Source organism: Scyliorhinus torazame, chromosome 5, assembly GCF_047496885.1.
Source record: "Scyliorhinus torazame isolate Kashiwa2021f chromosome 5, sScyTor2.1, whole genome shotgun sequence".
Lineage (NCBI taxonomy): Eukaryota > Metazoa > Chordata > Chondrichthyes > Carcharhiniformes > Scyliorhinidae > Scyliorhinus > Scyliorhinus torazame.
In genome coordinates, this window is record NC_092711.1 from 293649207 (window position 1) to 293668244 (window position 19038).

General features: G+C 45.5%; 1 protein-coding gene across 3 annotated transcripts in view; it reads left to right on the top strand.

Annotated features, from left to right (window-relative positions):
• nexmifb (neurite extension and migration factor b) overlaps nt 1–19038 on the top strand; it is a 342720-nt gene that overhangs the window by 182970 nt on the left and 140712 nt on the right. The gene's annotated exons all lie outside the window — the stretch shown is intronic.

Genomic DNA, 19038 nt, shown 5'->3' on the forward strand with positions numbered 1-19038 from the left:
ACTATTGCCTAGATGTTCCCCATGCTTATTTCCCATAGCCTTTCTGTTTTCTTTCCCAATTACAAGATCTTGCTGTGTTCCTTGAGTCCCTAAACACTTTTGTCTAAATAGTGTGGTTATTACTCTTGAAGGCATAGGCAGTTGGAACTCGGGACTCGCCTGTGACATTGAGCTAGTGTACAGGAATGGCAAACTTTAGAATAAAGGGGATGTAGCAATCCAATCACAAAATGCTTACGTATTTGTTCCTTGGGCACAACAAATTAGTTACCAGTTTGTAATGCAACTAATAGACGTTGGGGGTTGTATTGGATGTTTGCTCTTTCTCTTCCTAACTGCATGCTCCCTCTTCTTCCATGATGTGCCGCAACAAAAGACCCGCCCTAGCCTTTGCAAAACATTTAGAACCCATTACAGCAGGAAATGAGATACTATGCTCTTTTGGTGTACTAGCTAGCTGTTATTTAGATGTGAGAGGTTTTTTTTTAAATTAAGCATGTAGCTGACAACTCATCCAAGCTCTGCTGAAAAATAGTAACATCATCAGGGCCACCCAGTTCTGCTGCTGGTGTTACTACTGTCAATTACTCAGACACACTTTCCCCGTGAAACCCTAATGAGGAGGAAGGAAAGATCAGGTGAAATTTGTTTGTGAGATCACAGCAGCTGCTTTTTACTGCTGTGTGTATGTGGAAAAACCCATCAGTGTAATTTACAACTCCCCGGTCTGGTCAAAACTATATATTCGTTGGACATAGTTTTCTGTCATTAAAGCTTCCAAACTCCATTGAAGTTCCTAAACAAAATATGAACAATATTGCTAACGTTTCCGATTTATTGTATTCGATGGGGTGTGTCACCATTCCTACGCGAGTAAGACGGTGTTGTGGTGATTCGCAACCTTTAATATCTAGTTTTCACAACCATCTAATGCCTTAATGTCTGTCAGACTGAGTGCAGATGATCTGTTCCCACATCGTGGCCATTAGCTCCCCATGCATAAATAAATTATGCCCTTTTTTAATATTCCTTACTTGTGTGTTGGAAGTTGCAAGCATGCACAGAAAAATCGTTTTAGATAAATAATGTTTCATGGTCAGCATCTTCAGAAGGAACCCTTGCAAGCAGAAATAATTTTTGTAATGCAGTAAGCTGCGATTGTATAGATTTTTTTTTGTTTTACACAATTTCCTGAGGCACTTAGAAACAGACATGCAAGAACTTGGGGGGAGAAAGCGGGGAGATGTGCAACTCCCGGCCAATGAGGTAAAATTTAAGGGAGCCTTTGAAGGTGGGAAGAAGATTCCACAGGTTATTGTCAATATGATGGAGCAGGGGGTAGCAGATGGCCAGAGGGCTAGATGGCTGAGGTAGGCTGGAAAGATGATCATCGAGCAGTTTAAAAGGAACACCAAGATTTTGAAGATGATCTGATTTGAAAATGAAACTTTGTAGAGGTTAAATGATTCTCCTTTCATTTGGCAGCAACTACTTCAATAAATAGAGAAAATTATTCACTTGGGTCGTGCTGTGTAAACTTGTAGTTCTCAATGGGATGATGACAGCCTTAAAGGAACATAATCTACATTTAAAACATTTGCCAAATTATTTTTTTGTTTGACAATCTTAATGTGTACATTTTGCTGCATAACTTGTGGTTTATGATGAAAGTGCCATTGCTTTTCTTTCCCCCTCTTTACACACAAAAGCTTCCCCTACTCCATGACTACAGAACTGTTTGAGAATGTTAATTTTCCCACTGCATTTTGCTACCCCCGCAAGTGCGCTAAATACTGTAGGTGATGGATTGCTGTGTCTTGATCCAATGCACAAGATGCTCAAATCCCACAGGAAAAGCTACAGTTAACCACAGCAAGGCAATACAATCTGTTCATCAAATAATAAATGCTGTGCAGCAATAACAGATGAGCTTGGTTGTTGGTCTACAACAGCTCTAGAAACTGTGTAGCAATTACAGGTGTGTATGGTAGTGAAAGCATTGTTTCCAAATGTTCAGGGAGCCATTTGTACCTAACCCGTCGAGCTGGAACTTCAACCTAAGTATGATCAAATCCATCAGTTTCCTTCCAGCCAGGTTAGGTTAGAATCACCTCCCTGTTTTTCACTTGCCAGCTCAGTGGTCATTGTAATAAAAGTAATACCAACTAGCCAGCATTTCAACATGACAATCCATTTTTCTATGGTACATACACAATTTGCATAGGGCACACTTTCTGTAAGCATCATGCTTTGGCATTTTCTCCGATTCACCAGAAGATCTGTAGTTTAAAGAATGTACATAGATATAAATGAAAACCTTATCCAGAATATATTAAAAATCTTGTATCTGCCAGGATTTTCTACGTAACAATTTTTCATTATAAATTGCTCCTCTCTCATAATGGGAACTGCTTTCATCAATTTGTCCCTCTGTATTTGCACCTTCCTGACAATGGTATCACCTCTCTAACATTCAATTCCTCAGTCTGAACTGCAAAAAAACAACTTTCCCTTTTTTTTTAACAAAGTGCAGTGGCAGGCAGTCCCTGCGCTCCTTTCCCGCTGGCTGGAATGATGGGAATACTTGCCCGATCCTACACTTAGAAACTCATTAATTATGCACAGGCGAGTATTGGGCCGAATCACCTGATGGGTCGGGAGCTGATTCGCCTGCTCATTGCCAGCTGGCGGGTTCGAAGGTCCCAGCGCCATATTTAAACACCAGTCCAGCACAATCATATCACACTGTCCATGCTGGAGAAACTCCAACATGTCAGCAAGCCAGAAGCAAAAGGCGAGCAGCATCAAGCAAAACGTTACGCCATGATTCGTCCACCAGGTCCTCGAGCCCTTCACTCAAGGAGACCAGTCGCCGAGGCATGTCCTCTACCCAAGAGATGGGTCTAAGAAGCACAGCATCCTTACGTCTTCAGCCTGGAGGTGTATTGAAATTTTTATTGGGCGTGTATGATGCAAGTGTTGCTAACCCTAACCCTTCTTCAAGGAACAACATTGAGTGAGGGCAGCAGATCAGCCCTGATACTCTAGCGGCATTTGTCTCTCCTCAGTGGTAGTGCCCGAACACAAGACATCCATGGGAGGAGGAGATCCCTAAGCAGATCCTTATCTCAGTCCTGCCAGTGTTATCATTAGATGGCGGCGAAAGCATCAAGGCTTGTCTTCCATTGTTGTCATTCCTCAGTGGACTCTCAGTTCCCCAAGTGAGCGCATTCGCAATGCACTGCAGGCCAATGTTGGGATCGTGTCCTTGCAAGTTATAAAGCCTGAATGCTCAAGTGTGAAAGCAGGACTCGTTCTCTCAGCGATTGTTTGGCCATTGCCTGAGATAAAAGGGAATGCCATTGAAGACCAGGAGAAATGTGGCCATATAACCTCATTGAACGGTACACCTCCAGGGCATGGTAGCACAGTGGTTAGCACTGCTGCCACACAGTGCCAAGGACCCAGGTTCAGTTCCGATCTCGGGTGACTGTCTGTGTGGAGTTTGCACGTTCTCCCTCTGTCTGCATGGGTTTCCTCCGGGTGCTCCAGTTTCCTCCCACAGTCCAAAGATGTGCAGGTTAGGTGGATTAGCCAAAAGTACCAAGATGCTAAAATTGCCCCTTGGTATCCTCAGACTGACCCTCAGCAGCATCCTGAGGTTCCTGGACCTCAACGTCTTCATCTTTCGATGAGTTCTCATCCCCCTCTAGTTACCCTCAGGCAAAGGCTCACCTCTTTCCAGATTGTGAAAGCAACCACACACTGTGATTATGCAGGAAACCCTATCGGGGCTGTGTTGTAGTGAGCCAACTGTGTGGGCCAAGCATCCCAGGGCATCTTCAGCTGTTTAAGGAAGAGTGTGCAGCTGTGAGCAGCATTTTACCTCTCCCCAGCACAACTGCAAGGGCGGTGCGCCAGCGTCATCAGTATTTAAGTGGGTGACCGCTTATTCTGAAGCAACCTTCCCCGCAGACGTTCTGCCCCCTCAACAATCCCAAGCACCTGGGAGTGATGGAGAATGTAAGGGTCCTGGTAACTCGCAGGGTACCATGTGACCACGTGCATGATGTGCTTCTGATGGCCACACATCAGGTACATGTTGATAGAATGGTTGTGGCTTATAAATATTAAGGGCTTCTGCAATGGGACCCATTTGGCCATGTTATTACACCCTGCACCTTGGGAAGCCTGAGATGGGAGCGAAGCCAATGAACCTTTGAGCCTGGCTATCTTTGTCCAGGGCAATCCTGCATTCTGATTGACCTTGTGTTGCGGACTGAACGATGCCGCACAGATTCCCTGGAAATAACAATTGCCAAGAAATTGAATGCTGCCCTCATCTTCAAAGTCACTGGCGGCGAAAGCCTCGCACCCCACGTGGCGTCAGGTCTTGATGAAGAATGTGGCCTATGTGATGTCATAGAGTCATGGAAAAATACAGCACAGAACAGGCCCTTCGGCCCACGATGTTGTGCCGACCCTTTGTCCTAGATTAATCATAGATTATCATTGAATTTACAGTGCAGAAGAAATGAGCATTCGGCCCATTGAGTCTGCACCGGCTCTTGGAAAGAGCACCCTACCCAAAGTCAACACCTCCACTCAACACTAAGGGCAATTTTGGACACTAAGGGCAATTTATCATGGCCAATCCACCTAACCTGCACATCTTTGGACTGTGGGAGGAAACCGGAGCAACCGGAGGAAACCCACGCAGACACGGGGAGGATGTGCAGACTCCGCACAGACAGTGATCCAAGCCGGAATCGAACCTGGGACCCTGGAGCTGTGAAGCAATTGTGCTATCCACAATTCTACCGTGCTGCCCTTAAGAACAAATAAATCTACACTATATCATTTTACCGTAATCCATGTACCTATCCAATAGCTGCTTGCAGGTCCCTAATGTTCCCGACTCAACTACTTCCACAGGCAGTGCATTCCATGCCCCCACTACTCTCTGGGTAAAGAATCTACCTCTGACATCCCCCCTGTATCTTCCAGTTCACCTTAAATTTATGTCCCCTTGTAATGGTTTGTTCCACCCGGGGAAAAAGTCTCTGACTGTCTACTCTATCTATTCCCCTGATCATCTTATAAACCTCTATCAAGTCGCCCCTCATCCTTCTCCGTTCTAATGAGAAAAGGCCTAGCACCCTCAACCTTTCCTCGTAAGACCTACTCTCCATTCCAGGCAACATCCTGGTAAATCTCCTTTGCACCTTTTCCAAAGCTTCCACATCCTTCCTAAAATGAGGCGATCAGAACTGTACACAGTACTCCAAATGTGGCCTTACCAAAGTTTGTACAGCTGCATCATCACCTCAAGGCTCTTAAATTCAATCCCTCTGTTAATGAACACTAGCATGCCATAGGCCTTCTTCACAGCTCTATCCACTTGAGTGGCAACTTTCAAAGATGTATGAACATAGACCCCAAGATCTCTCTGCTCCTCCACATTGCCAAGAACTCTACCGTTAACCCTGTATTCCACATTCATATTTGTCCTTCCAAAATGGACAACCTCACACTTTTCAGGGTTAAACTCCATCTGCCACTTCTCAGCCCAGCTTTGCATCCTATCTATGTCTCTTTGCAGACGACAACAGCCCTCCTCACTATCCACAACTCCACCAATCTTCGTATCGTCTGCAAATTTACTGACCCACCCTTCAACTCCCTCATCCAAGTCATTAATGAAAATCACAAACAGCAGAGGACCCAGAACTGATCCCTGCGGTACGCCACTGGTAACTGGGATCCAGGCTGAATATTTGCCATCCACCACCACTCTCTGACTTCTATCGGTTAGCCAGTTCGTTATCCAACTGGCCAAATTTCCCACTATCCCATGCCTCCTTACTTTCTGCAGAAGCCTACCATGGGGAAAATTATCAAATGCCTTACTAAAATCCATGTACACTACATCCACTGCCACTCTCCAATCCCCTGGTACCACCCCTGTTGACAGTGAGGACGAAAAGATCATTGCCAACGGCTCTGCATTTTCATCTCTTGCTTCCCATAGAATCCTTGGATATATCCCGTCAGGCCCGGGGACTTGTCTATCCTCAAGTTTTTCAAAATGCCCAACTCATCTTCCTTCCTAACAAGTATTTCCTCGAGCTTACCAGTCTGTTTCACACTGTCCTCTCCAACAATATGGCCCCTCTCATTTGTAAATACAGAAGAAAAGTATTCGTTCAAGACCTCTCCTATCTCTTCAGACTCGATACACAATCTCCCGCTACTGTCCTTAATTGGACCTACCCTCGCTCTAGTCATTCTCATATTTCTCACATGTGTAAAAGGCCTTGTGGTTTTCCTTGATCCTACCCGCCAAAGATTGTTCATGCCCTCTCTTACCTCTCCTAATCCCTTTCTTCAGTTCCCTCCTGGCTATCTTGTGTCCCTCCAACGCCCTGTCTGAACCTTGTTTCCTCAGCCTTACATAAGTCTCCTTTTTCCTCTTAACAAGACATGCAACCTCTCTTGTCAACCATGGTTCCCTCACTCGACCATCTCTTCCCTGCCTGACAGGGACATGCATATCAAGGACACGTAGTACCTGTTCCTTGAATAAGTTCCACATTTCACTTGTGTCCTTCCCTGACAGCCTATGTTCCCAATTTATGCACTTCAATTCTTGTCTGATAACATCGTATTTACCCTTCCCCCAATTGTAAACCTTGCCCTGTTGCACGCACCTATCCCTCTCCATTACTAAAGTGAAAGTCACAGAATTGTGGTCACTATCTCCAAAATGCTCCCCCACTAACAAATCTATCACTTGCCCTTATGTAATAATACTAATCACTTATTGTCACAAGTAGGCTTCAATGAAGTTACTGTGAAAAGCCCCTAGTCACCATATTCTGGTGCCTGTTCGGGGAGACCAGTACGGGAATTGAACCCGTGCTGCTGACTTTGTTCTGCATTACAAGTAAGCTGTTTAGCCCACTGTGCTAAACCAGCCCCTTGAGGTCTCAGGACAAGAACAGGTGTACCCAGCACTGCCTTGCACTGACTTGTAAGTAGGATATTCTTCACTGATAAACCCTCGGTCTGGCAAGTTGCCTCCGCTGTCTGGGTCTCGTCCTGTTCCTCATGGTCATTCTCAGGCTCCCCTTCACCATGTTACCCAGGCGGTCCCTCCTGCTGGAGCTGCGCTCGGCAAAGCCTCTCCTTGTATCACCTGCTCCACTGAAGGAGGACTCAATGCAGCATTGAGCCTTCTCTCTCTGAAATGAAACATTGACAACAACAATGACTAAAGGGTGCAGAAAGAGAAGTTCTGATTTTGGAACCTATGAAAAATGTTGGGCTCTACACCATTAACTGCCTTATTGCATTGTTCCTGATGCAGCCTTGCCCCGAGATGCTCGCGCACACATTGAGGTGATCAAGATGCCATTCCTGAAACGAGACAGCAGGAGCCACCTGTGAGCTGATAAGGTGTCAATGAGATAATTAAACCAAAGTAGCTCCACACTCCATTCTTTGAAGTGGAATACTGAGGACTTTTCCGTCGCTCATGGTCAATTAGTAGAAGCCATTTGGCCAGTGACGAGTAGCATTCATTGTGAGCCCGTGACTGCCCTTCATTGATGGGATGCCAGATATGATACTGTGTGTCCTCTTCACTATTGCCTGCATAACCTAAGTCTACATTCCTACCTTATACTCTGTTGATGTTGCGACTTTGAAATGAAGTTACTGAGTTCTGTCTATTCCTTTAGTAATAATAATCTTTATTATTGTCACAAGTAGGCTTACATTAACACTACAATGAAGTTACTGTGAAAAGCCCCTAGTTGCCACATTCTGGCGCCTGTTCGGGTACACTGAGGGAGAATTTAGAATGTCCAATTCATCTAAAAGTACATTTTTCAGGACTTGTGGGAAGAAACCGGAGCACCCGGAGGAAACCCACACAGACACGGGGAGAACATACAGACTCCGCACAGACTGTGACCCAAGCGGGAATCGAACCCGGGACCCTGGCGCTGTGAAGCAACAGTGCTAACCATTGTGTAACAGCCCTGAAGGAAAGGATTGGCTTTCAGTTGCTTCCTGGGCAATGAGGTCTCTCTAAGTTGATCGTTTCCATGGTAGCGACACCAAGAAATTACGGTGTATCCCAAGACAGGGCCCACAGCCCAGCATAGTGGTTCTCCCACACTGCCTCATACCCCTCCCAGACAGAACCGATATTACATTTGTTCTGGCTGGACCCCCCCAATCTCAGAATGTTGCTGATACACCTTAACTTCAGGACCGGGTTCGATGATCTCTCCGTCACTGTCGGTCTGTCTCCGATTTACCTCGAGCTTCACAATGCGAATGTAGAACTATACCCTGCTATTCCCCGGCCTCCCGAATAATACTGGATCCCATTGTTGTAATGGTAGACAGTCTAACCCCCACCTCACCGAGCCCATTACCTGCGAAGTGCCCATGCCCTATGTGAGCATCTGCCCACCCCATTTTGGAAGGTTTAATACAGGTGGAAAATATGCAGTAAATGGCAGAACACTTAGGAGTATTGACAGGCAGAGGTATCTGGGTGTACATGTTCACATCACTGAAATTGACAACACAGGGGGGTAAGGCAGTCGAAGGCTTTCAGCATGCTTGCCTTCATCGGCCAAGGCACTGAGTGTAAAAATTGATAACTCGCGCTGCAGCTGTACAGAACCCTGGTTAGGTCATACTTGGAATATTGCAATTCTCACACTACTGGAAGGATGTTGATGCTTGGGATGTTGACCCAGGAAGTGTAGAAGATTGTAGTTTAGTCGGGCAGCATGGTCGGCACGGGCTTGGAGGGCCGAAGGGCCTGTTCCTGTGCTGTACATTTCTTTGTTCTTTGTTGTTGTTCTTTGGAGAGGGCATGGAAGAGGTTCACCAGGATGTTGCCCGGTCTGGAGGGTATTAGCCACATAGATACGTAGAAGATAGGAGCAGGAGGAGGCCTTTTGGCCCTTCGAGCCTGCTCCACCATTCATCACGATCATGGCTGATCATCCAACTCAATAGCCTAATCTTCTTTCTCCCCATAACCTTTGGTCCCATTCTACCCAAGGGCTATACTTCCACAGGCTCACCACACTTTGTGCTGTGAGGAGAGGTTGGATAAACTCTGATTATTTTCACTGGAACGATGGAGGTTGAGGGGCGACCTGCTAGAGATTATAAAATTATGAGTGGCATGGACAGAATGGATAGTCGGATGCTTTTTCCCAGGGTGGAAAAGTCAATTACTAGGTTTAAGGTGCGAGGGGGAAAGTTTAGAGGAGATGGGCGAGACAGGTTTTTTTTACACGGAGGGTGGTGAGTGCCTAGAAAGTGCTGCCGGGGGAGGTGGTGGAAGCAGATATGATAAGGATGTTTCAGAGGCATCTTGACTAACAGTTGAATAGAATGGAAATGAAGGGATATGGACCGAGGAAGTGCAGGAGGTTTTAGTTTAGACTGGCATCATGATCGCGCAGGCTTGGAGGGCTGAAGGGCCTTTTCCTGTGCTGGACTGTTCTTTGTTATGAGGAACTGAAAGGTAAGTTAATTTGCTATTACAAAGAATGGTGCACTCATCTCATTAGGGCATCTGGAGCCTGTAGATAGAGAAGACTTGGTATAGATGCCCCAAGTCACCTTCACCATTCCCTTTGCAGCCCAGTACAGATCCCGCCAAGCCCACGGACATTGACTGTAAGCCTGCCTTGCACATGGCTGTGCTTCTTTATTGTGCAGCACACAGTCGTTGCCCCTCCCTGCAGCCGGAGACCACCATGCTCCCAGTGATTGCTGCGACATACCTGCTGCACATCTGCACTGTCTCCTCTCTAACGTCTGACTCTGAGGTCCGCATAGCCTCTGGACTGCATGTCATCTGTAACTTCTTTCTATTTTACAACGGGAATCTCTGCATTCTGTGACTCGTATCTGAAGCCCCTGAACACAAATGGTAACCTTCACATAGTTTCCCATTACAATGAAGACTAAGGACAACAGTGACCCTCCCAAACCGCAGCACCCCCAACTTCTGAGTCTTCCTGTGAAATATCACTCATGTGCCACGCTAATGAGCAAACCCTTACCTCTTCCAGTAAATGATGTGATACCTCTTTGACCCACATTTGTCAGCGTTTCATAGAACATAGAACATTCCAGCGCAGTACAGGCCCTTCGGCCCTCGATGTTGCGCCAACCTGTGAAACCACTCTAAAGCCCATCTACACTATTCCCTTATCGTCCATATGTCTATCCAATGACCATTTGAATGTCCTTAGTGTTGGCGAGTCCACTACTGTTGCAGGCAGGGCATTCCACGCCCTTACTACTCTCTGAGTAAAGAACCTACCTCTGACATCTGTTCTATATCTATCTCCCCTCAATTTAAAGGTATGTCCCCTCGTGCTAGACATCACCATCCGAGGAAAAAGGCTCTCACTGTCCACCCTATCCAATCCTCTGATCATCTTGTATGCCTCAATTAAGTCACCTCTTAACCTTCTTCTCTCTAACGAAAACAGCCTCCAGTCCCTCAGCCTTTCCTCATAAGATCTTCCCTCCATACCAGGCAACATTCTGGTAAATCTCCTCTGCACCCTTTCCAATGCTTCCACATCCTCCCGAGAATGCGGCGACCAGAATTGCACGCAATACTCCAAATGCGGTCGCACCAGAGTGTTGTACAGCTGCAACATGACCTCATGGCTCCTAAACTCAATCCCTCTACCAATAAAAGCTAACACACTGTACGCCTTCTTAACAACCCTCTCAACCTGGGTGGCAACTTTCAGGGATCTATGTTCATGGACACCGAGATCTCTCTGCTCATCCACACTGCCAAGAATCTTACCATTAGCCCAGTACTCAGTCTTCCTGTTATTCCTTCCAAAATGAATCACCTCACACTTTTCTGCATTAAACTCCATTTGCCACCTCTCAGCCCAGCTCTGCAGCTTATCTATGTCCCTCTGTAACTTGTAACATCCTTCCGCACTGTCCACAACTCCACCGACTTTAGTGTCATCTGCAAATTTACTCACCCATCCTTCTACGCCCCCCTCCAGGTCATTTATAAAAATGACAAACAGCAGTGGCCCCAAATCAGATCCTTGTGGTACACCACTATTAACTGGACTCCAGTCTGAACATTTCCCATCAACCACCACCCTTTGTCTTCTTCCAGCTAGCCAATTTCTGATCCAAACTGCTAAATCACCCTGAATCCCATGCCTCCGTATCTTCTGCAGTAGCCTACCATGGGGAACCTTATCAAACGCTTTACTGAAATCCATATACACCACATCAACTGCTTTACCCTCATCCACCTGTTTGGTCACCTTCTCAAAGAACTCTATGAGGTTTATGAGGCACGACCTACCCTTCACAAAACCGTGTTGACTATCTCTAATCAAATTATTCCTTTCCAGATGATTATACATCCTATCTCTTATAAACCTTTCCAAGATTTTGCCCACAACCGAAGTAAGGCTCACTGGTCTATAGTTACCGTGGTTATCTCTACTCCCCTTCTTGAACAAGGGGACAACATTTGCTATCCTCCAGTCTTCTGGCACTATTCCTGTAGACAAAGATGACTTAAAGATCAAGGCTAAAGGCTCAGCAATCTCCTCCCTAGCTTCCCAGAGAATCCTAGGATAAATCCCATCCGGCCCAGGTGACTTATCTATTTTCACACTTTCCAGAATTGCTAACACCTCCTCCTTATGAACCTCAAGCCCTTCTAGTCTAGTAGCCTGAATCTCAGTATTCTCCTCGACAACATTGTCTTTTTCCTGTGTGAATACTGACGAAAAATATTTATTTAGCACCTCTCCTATCTCCTCGGACTCCAAGCACAACTTCCCACTACTGTCCTTGACTGGCCCTTTCATGCAACATTGTCAGGCTCCAGCTTCCCTCAGTCTTCCCTCTGCCTTTTACCATTCATCATCTTACTGTGATGTACTGTTTTATGTTCTGTCCTCTTCCTCCTTGCTCCTCTGCCTTCCATTGTGTCCCCTTGCCCTTTCCGCCCCCTGCCCTTGCACAACCTTCCTTCCCCATTGCTACCGGATGTGATTCTAACCCCCCCCCCCCCCAACCTTCCCTTGCACAGTCTTCCTTCACTATTGCACCCCCTCTTTTCATCTGCCCCACCCTCACCTCGCACCCTATCCCCGGGCGAATTTTGAGTTGGTCAAAGTGAAGGCTGCATGGGTCCTGCAGCACAATGCTGCCCATATGGACAATGTAAGCATAGAGCAGGAGGGCAGCAGTGTGGCGCAACACAAGCAGTACAGTGCTATGGCAGGTAGGCCATAGGCAGTCATGTTGCGCTCACCTCAAAGTCACAAGCGAACAGAGGTCTGACTTGTGTAGACGATTTATTTTCAAACAGGTTTGAGCCCAACATAATTTCCTGCTGGTGTGGCGCAAGATTGGAAGGCATGAGGAGACTTCCGGCAGGCAGCTGTTTTAATGAACATTCATGAGATGAAAATGAATATAAATGGCCCCACATGCCACCAGGCAGTGGGAAAACCAAGCCACCATTACCCTGCCATTGGGAGAATTACAAACCATTTTTTCACTGGCGGGTTTTTGACTTTTTGTTCGCTGCTAAATTCTCCACTGTTGCTTGCCACGGAACCTGCCATGGGCAGGCTGGGAGAATTCCACCCAATATTTCAAATGATTCTGTTTTTTATTTCTTAAATTGCTACGCATTTTATATTTTAGCATTTAAGCAAAGCATTAGGTAAAAGAGACTGATGTGGGCTGCCTTGTATCTGGATACAGTCAAGCCCTACCTCCAACCCCACTCCACCTGAAACCTACATTTGTTCTCCAGCTCCCATTGTGCATTGCCTCCATTGGCAGGAGGATGCAATGACAGTATGGCGGGCGTGACTGAAAGCCATTGGCGGGAAGTACCTGCATTTGCATGTATATTATATTAGCAGATTTCACATGGTCTTGTTCACAGTGAGTCAAACATTAGTGTCTTCTACAGTATATTGTCAGGGCCACTGATTTATGGGTGTTTGAAAAAGAGAATTGCATCCTTACCTTCAAAGTGTTATGGGAATGCAAGCTGTGGTTATATCTGTGACGATCAATGTGAAATATTTAGGCGATTTCCTGATCACCATTACCATTGTTTCTACATAGGCCAGGTTACAATGTCAGACCACACACAGTCCTGCTGCTCCTACTTTCTGTTCATCAACACCGTCTGGGCCGAGGTCTTGTGCGTGCAGGACATGGAATGCTCACTTTGCTTTTTAGAAATGATGCCTGATTTATTGGGACTACCTGCGTTAGAATCTTGTTTTCCCCATGTGTTTGATGGTTAAAAAATGCTGTGTCATATCCATCAACGAGCGATAAATATTATCACTAGGCTCACCACCAGCACCTTCTCAACGACATTTAGGAATGGGCAATATTTGCTGGCCCATCCAGCGACACACACATCCTGTGAACAAATTTTTTAAAAATAATCATGGATTACAAGCATGACTACTCGTAGCATTTGTGTCCGGTTTGAGCGAATATGATTTACATGATTGTGCAGAGAAACAATCTGCTATAGGTAGATGTTGTGTATCAGAGTGACACCATTGGCAGGTGTAATGTCACGTGTTATGCAATGAGGTCACCAGAGCATTTTGCCGTTTTTTGTGGGGTTCACTATTGTACCCTGTTTGAGCAGCATCTTGTAAATAGACCCCTTGCACTATGTTGTACGAACTTGACGTGTGCCACCTCTGATTCTTTTTCCTTGCGGCAAAAGAGAAACGGGTGACGAGATACGGGCCGTAAACAAAAAAAGAGAGAAAAACTATTTTCATTGACGGTTTTGTGAGCTAGAAGAAGGAATAATTAACAGAGATCCAAGTCCATCGGGAGTGGGTCGGGAGAAATATCGTCAACTTCCAAGGTGAAATCACCATTGTGGCAAGTCAAAATAACTCTCCAATAAATACTTGGACACCATATAGTTGTAGCGGGGCGTTGGCGAATAGTCTGGTCGATCACAACAGCTGCTAGTGCAAGTGAAAGGGTTTTCAAAAAGAGAAAAAAATCTATCAGACAACTGCGAATTATTGGGGTTTACTTCAAATAGAGGATTGAAGTTTTCAGTACACTTATCTTGGTCATGCCAACCTCCAGCACAAAATAAGTGTACCGAGAAAAATACTGCAAGTCTACAAGGTGAGTTTACCAGTTCAGTGATCCAGCTGAAAACTCACCGAGTACCAAAGCATCAAGTCAGCTTAAGAAATTTAAGCTCCGTGTTCTAGCGGTACAAAGAGAGCAGCAACGATTTTGGGTTTATCCAAAATTAAATGGGCAACACCTTTAAAATGGAATTGGATACGGGTCCTGCAATGTCACTTACACGTGAATCAATACACCGGCAGAAATTGAAGTATCCGCCAGTACAACCATCTAATGTGGTCTTGAGGACATCTCCCGAGGAGGACATGTTGCTGAAGGGCTTCATCAAGGTGCTTGTGGAAGTTAACAAGCAGAAAGTGGAGCTGCCTCTTCACATTGATCAAGGACACATACCAGCATTGTTTAGGAGATCTTGGATAAGGAAGATTAAACTGAACTGGGCCATCATGAACCAACTTGCTGATTCTACGAACGATCTTCAACCACTTCTGAGAAAGTATGCAACGGTGTTCGAGGAGTCACTTGGATCCATGATGGGTTGAAGTGAAACTCAAGATAAAGACAACGTGCTAAGTGTTTAAATGTGCGTACCGTGACGTACTGTATTTGGCCTAGAGGTGGACGAAGAACTCAAGGTTATGGAAGTCAGAAGTTGGTGAGCCTGTTACGACCAGTGAATGGACAACCCCAATCATCGCGGTCTTAAAGAAGAATGGTTCAGTACAAATACGCAGGGATTTCAAAATGACTATCAACCCTGTATTATGTACTGATCAGTAGCCTCTATCACTTGACGAAGATCCTTTTGCAGGCCTCTAAGGCGGTCACAAATTTAGTCAAATTGACCCCACAAGCAAATGAACGTAGCTATTGAGCCTCAACCATTACTGACCATAGTAACACCCAAGAGTCTGATTTGTGAACATAGGCTTCCGTTTGGGATAATGTCAGCAATGGTTCTCTTCCAACGATCTATACATCTGATCTTGTGTGGGCTGTGGGGTTTGCAATGCTACCTGGGTGACATTTTAATCACAGGTCTGAACAATGTAGAGAATGTAAAGAACCTAGAAACTACTCCTGCAAGGCTGCATCTCCATAATCTCAGGGTCAAGAAAGAGAAGTGTGAATTTAAAAAAATCTTTTATTCACTATCTTGGACACATCATCGACCAAAATAGTCTTCACAAAGAACCTGAGAAGATGTCGGTGATCCTGGATGCTCCACGACTGCAGAATGTGACTCAGTTAAGGTCATTTCTAAGATTATTAAATTACGATGTACCGCACTTAGCAACAAAGCCTTTACACATGTTGCTTTGTAACAAAACAAATGGCTCTGGATGAAAGATTGTGAGGATTCTTACAAAAATGCCAAGAGAAAATTCCGGGAATCAGTTATTGGTGTATTATAACCCAAAACAGCATCTGCCGCTCGCTTGCAATGTAACACCCTGTGGGGTTGGAGCAGTTGTTGAGCATATATAATGCCTTCAGGCAAAGAGCGACCTTTGCTTTCAGGACGTTGACCAGGGCTGAGTCTAACCATGCTCAACTTTAGAAAGAAGATCTCCGCATTTATTTTGGTATTCAAAGGTTGCACCATTATTTATTTGGCCGTCAATTTATTCCATTGACCATTGTCCCTTAACAATTTTTGGGCTGCATTTCCCTTGCTGCTAGTCATTCACAACATTAATCTTGTTGGCACACTATTATGCCATCGAATATCGTAGGTTTGAATAGCACGTGAGCGCGGATTCTTTGGTCTAGACTGCCGCTGTAAGATCAACAAGACCAAAATGATAAGCACGTATCTAATGAACATGTCAACTACATATTCTATCTGTCTCATGTGAAAAAAGTTCCAGTAATGTCTTCTCAGGTGTGAAAATTTACACAAACCGATCCGATGATGGGGAAGGTGTTGGACATGATGCAAAAAGACACTCTACCACTAGCACAGAAAGAATCCAGACCGTAAACCATATTTTACCAGACATCATGAGTTGACAGTACAAAATTAAGTATTATTGTGAATATTAGGGTAATCATTCTGCAGAGTCTATGAAATAGAATCCTGGAACAGCTACACGAGGGCAATCCCAATGTAGTTAGATTGAAGGAGTTGGCAAGAAGCTACTTCTAGTGGCCTGGGTTGGATGCCCAAATAGAGGAGAAGGTGGGACTATGCCAATCTTGTGCTATTTTGAGAAATGAACCTCCACTACATCCTTTGCTTCCATGGGAATGGCCTGCCAGGCCATGGCAAAGAATGCATGTCGACTTGCGGGACCAGTGAAGGACACATGTTTTTGGTCATGTTGACACATTCGAAGTGGCCAGAGGTTGCCATCAGGAAATGGACAAATATTGAAGAGACCATAGAAAGGCTTGACAAGGTATTTGCGAGGTTTAGGTGACCCGATCGAGTTGTGAGCGATAACGGCTTATTCGAGGACTACCTGAAGGGATGTGGCATTTGCTCCCTATCAAATCTGCCGACTACAATCCAGCAATCAACAACTTAGCTAAACGTTTCATACTATCGCTCAATTCTGAGGGGTAGAGGCTCTCTCCCTCAACGTGTCAATAGTTTTCAAATGACATACAGAAACACTGCGCATCAACAACAATAAAGTTCTCTGGCTAGACTGATATCCAAAAGGAAACTGCACGCACAGTTCAACCTTATGACTCCCCCTTCAACTTCAGAGATAGTCAGGCAGCAACATCAGACACAAGTGGCTAGAAGTGGACAACATTCCAAAAGCAGAGTCTTTGACTGTGGGGAACGGGTTCTTACGAGAAACAACACTTCAGGCGATAAATGGACTCAGAAATTGTGCTAGCAAAAACGGCTCCAATTTTATATAGTTCAATCTGATGATGAACGAATTTGGTGTCAGCACACCGACCAATTATTGTCCGTACTTAGTGAGAGTACAGAATCTGTACCAGATGTTTTCACTGCAGAGTGTGAATACTGACATGCCTGACGTGAGGACTACAACTGCCAAAATTAAGGAATTTGTTATGACAGAATTATCCACACAACCAGAGACAGTTCCTGAATTGGTTTCGCCAGATGTAATGCTAACCAATGTACAGGAAGACACTCTTGGCACCCATAAGAGTTAAGTTCCTGAACGTCGTGTTCTGCCAATATGAGACAGGCGTCCACTCAAAAGACTGTCTTACTATCCGTAACAAAGTAAGAAGTCTTACAACACCAGGTTAAAGTCCAACAGGTTTGTTTCGAATCACTAGCTTTCGGAGCACAGCTCCTTCCTCAGGTGAAGCTCCGAAAGCTAGTGATTCGAAACAAACCTGTTGGACTTTAACCTGGTGTTGTAAGACTTATTACTGTGCTCACCCCAGTCCAACGCCGGCCGGCATCTCCACATCATGGATATCCATAACATAACAATGTTAGTTATGGCCTAATGTGTTGGATCTGTATTGAAGTGTGTGATGAAGTAAAAATGCCAGGACACTAAAGGAGTAAAGAAGGCGGGGTGTTACGTATCAGAGTAACACCATTGGCTGGTGTAATGTCACGTGTTACGCAATGATATAATTGGAGCGTTTATGTGGAGTTCACTATTGTACCCTGTTGAGCAGCATCTGGTAAATAAACCCCATGCTCTATATTATACGAACTCTACGTGCGTCACCTGATTCTTTTTCTTTACGGCTACAACAAAGAATATAACTGTAGACTTTAGCGTAATTTTTGATGATGTGATCAGGGCATCAAACAAAACCGATAAATGGATTCAGTCCCAATTTATAACTAGCGATGTGGATTACACTGTACCAAGTCACATAATTCATAGTTTTTCCATTATAATGCAGATATCTATATTATTATACTTCCTCCTTCCCTTTGAACACATCAGGTTCTGGTAATACATTATAACCCACTATATACTCTGAAGTGCACTCCTATCAAACTCGTGTTTCTATTTTTTACACTCAGTCCATTAGTAACTGCAAGTGAAACTCCGAAATGTGTGCTAATTAATAACCACATTTGGATCATTTATTTTTACTGAAACTCCTGTGATTTGACTTGTGACACTGCACACTGTTGTGCAAGTTGTGATATTAACCAGTTGTCTGCAGCAGATCTTTGTTTGGGAAAATTGGACAGGTGAAAGTTGGTGGGCTGGATTCTCCGTTCCTGAGGCTAAGTGCCGAAGCCCGCGGAGGATCCATGGTGTTTCACAACAGGAAAATCGGCGCAAAATCCTCACCGATTCTGGTACCAGTGAGGGGCTAACACCGGTGCCGCGTGAAACACCCACAGATCAAGTGGAAAACGGCCAGAGAATCGGCAGGTCCCGGACCGCGCATGCGCAGGGCTGACAAACTGGAGCTGTACACCCCGACCCCACAGCCCACCCCTGGCTACCCCCACGACTCCCTCCAGCCCTAGCAAAAGCCCCCCCAGGCCAGCGGCACGGATCCTGGACAAGTGTGGCAGCGCTGGTCACTGCGCGCACGCCAGGCTCACAACCGCTGGGACCACACCTGGCCAGCGTCGTCGGGAACTCGGCCCATCGAAGGCGGAGCATCGCGGGTGGGCCGGCTGATGACGCGGCAACGGCGTTGCGACTGCGTGCGACGTGCGTCCCGATGACGACGACTCGCAGGGGGCAGAGCATCGCAAGCAGGCGTCAAACCGGCGGCTGCCCCGATTCCGGCATCGGGAGCCATTCTCCACCCGATCGCAGTTCCCGATTCCGGGGTCGGGCTACTGAGAATTCTGCCCGGTGCCTTTAAACGTTTCCCCAACCCTTCGTGAAATACGGAAACACCCTCTTAATCGTT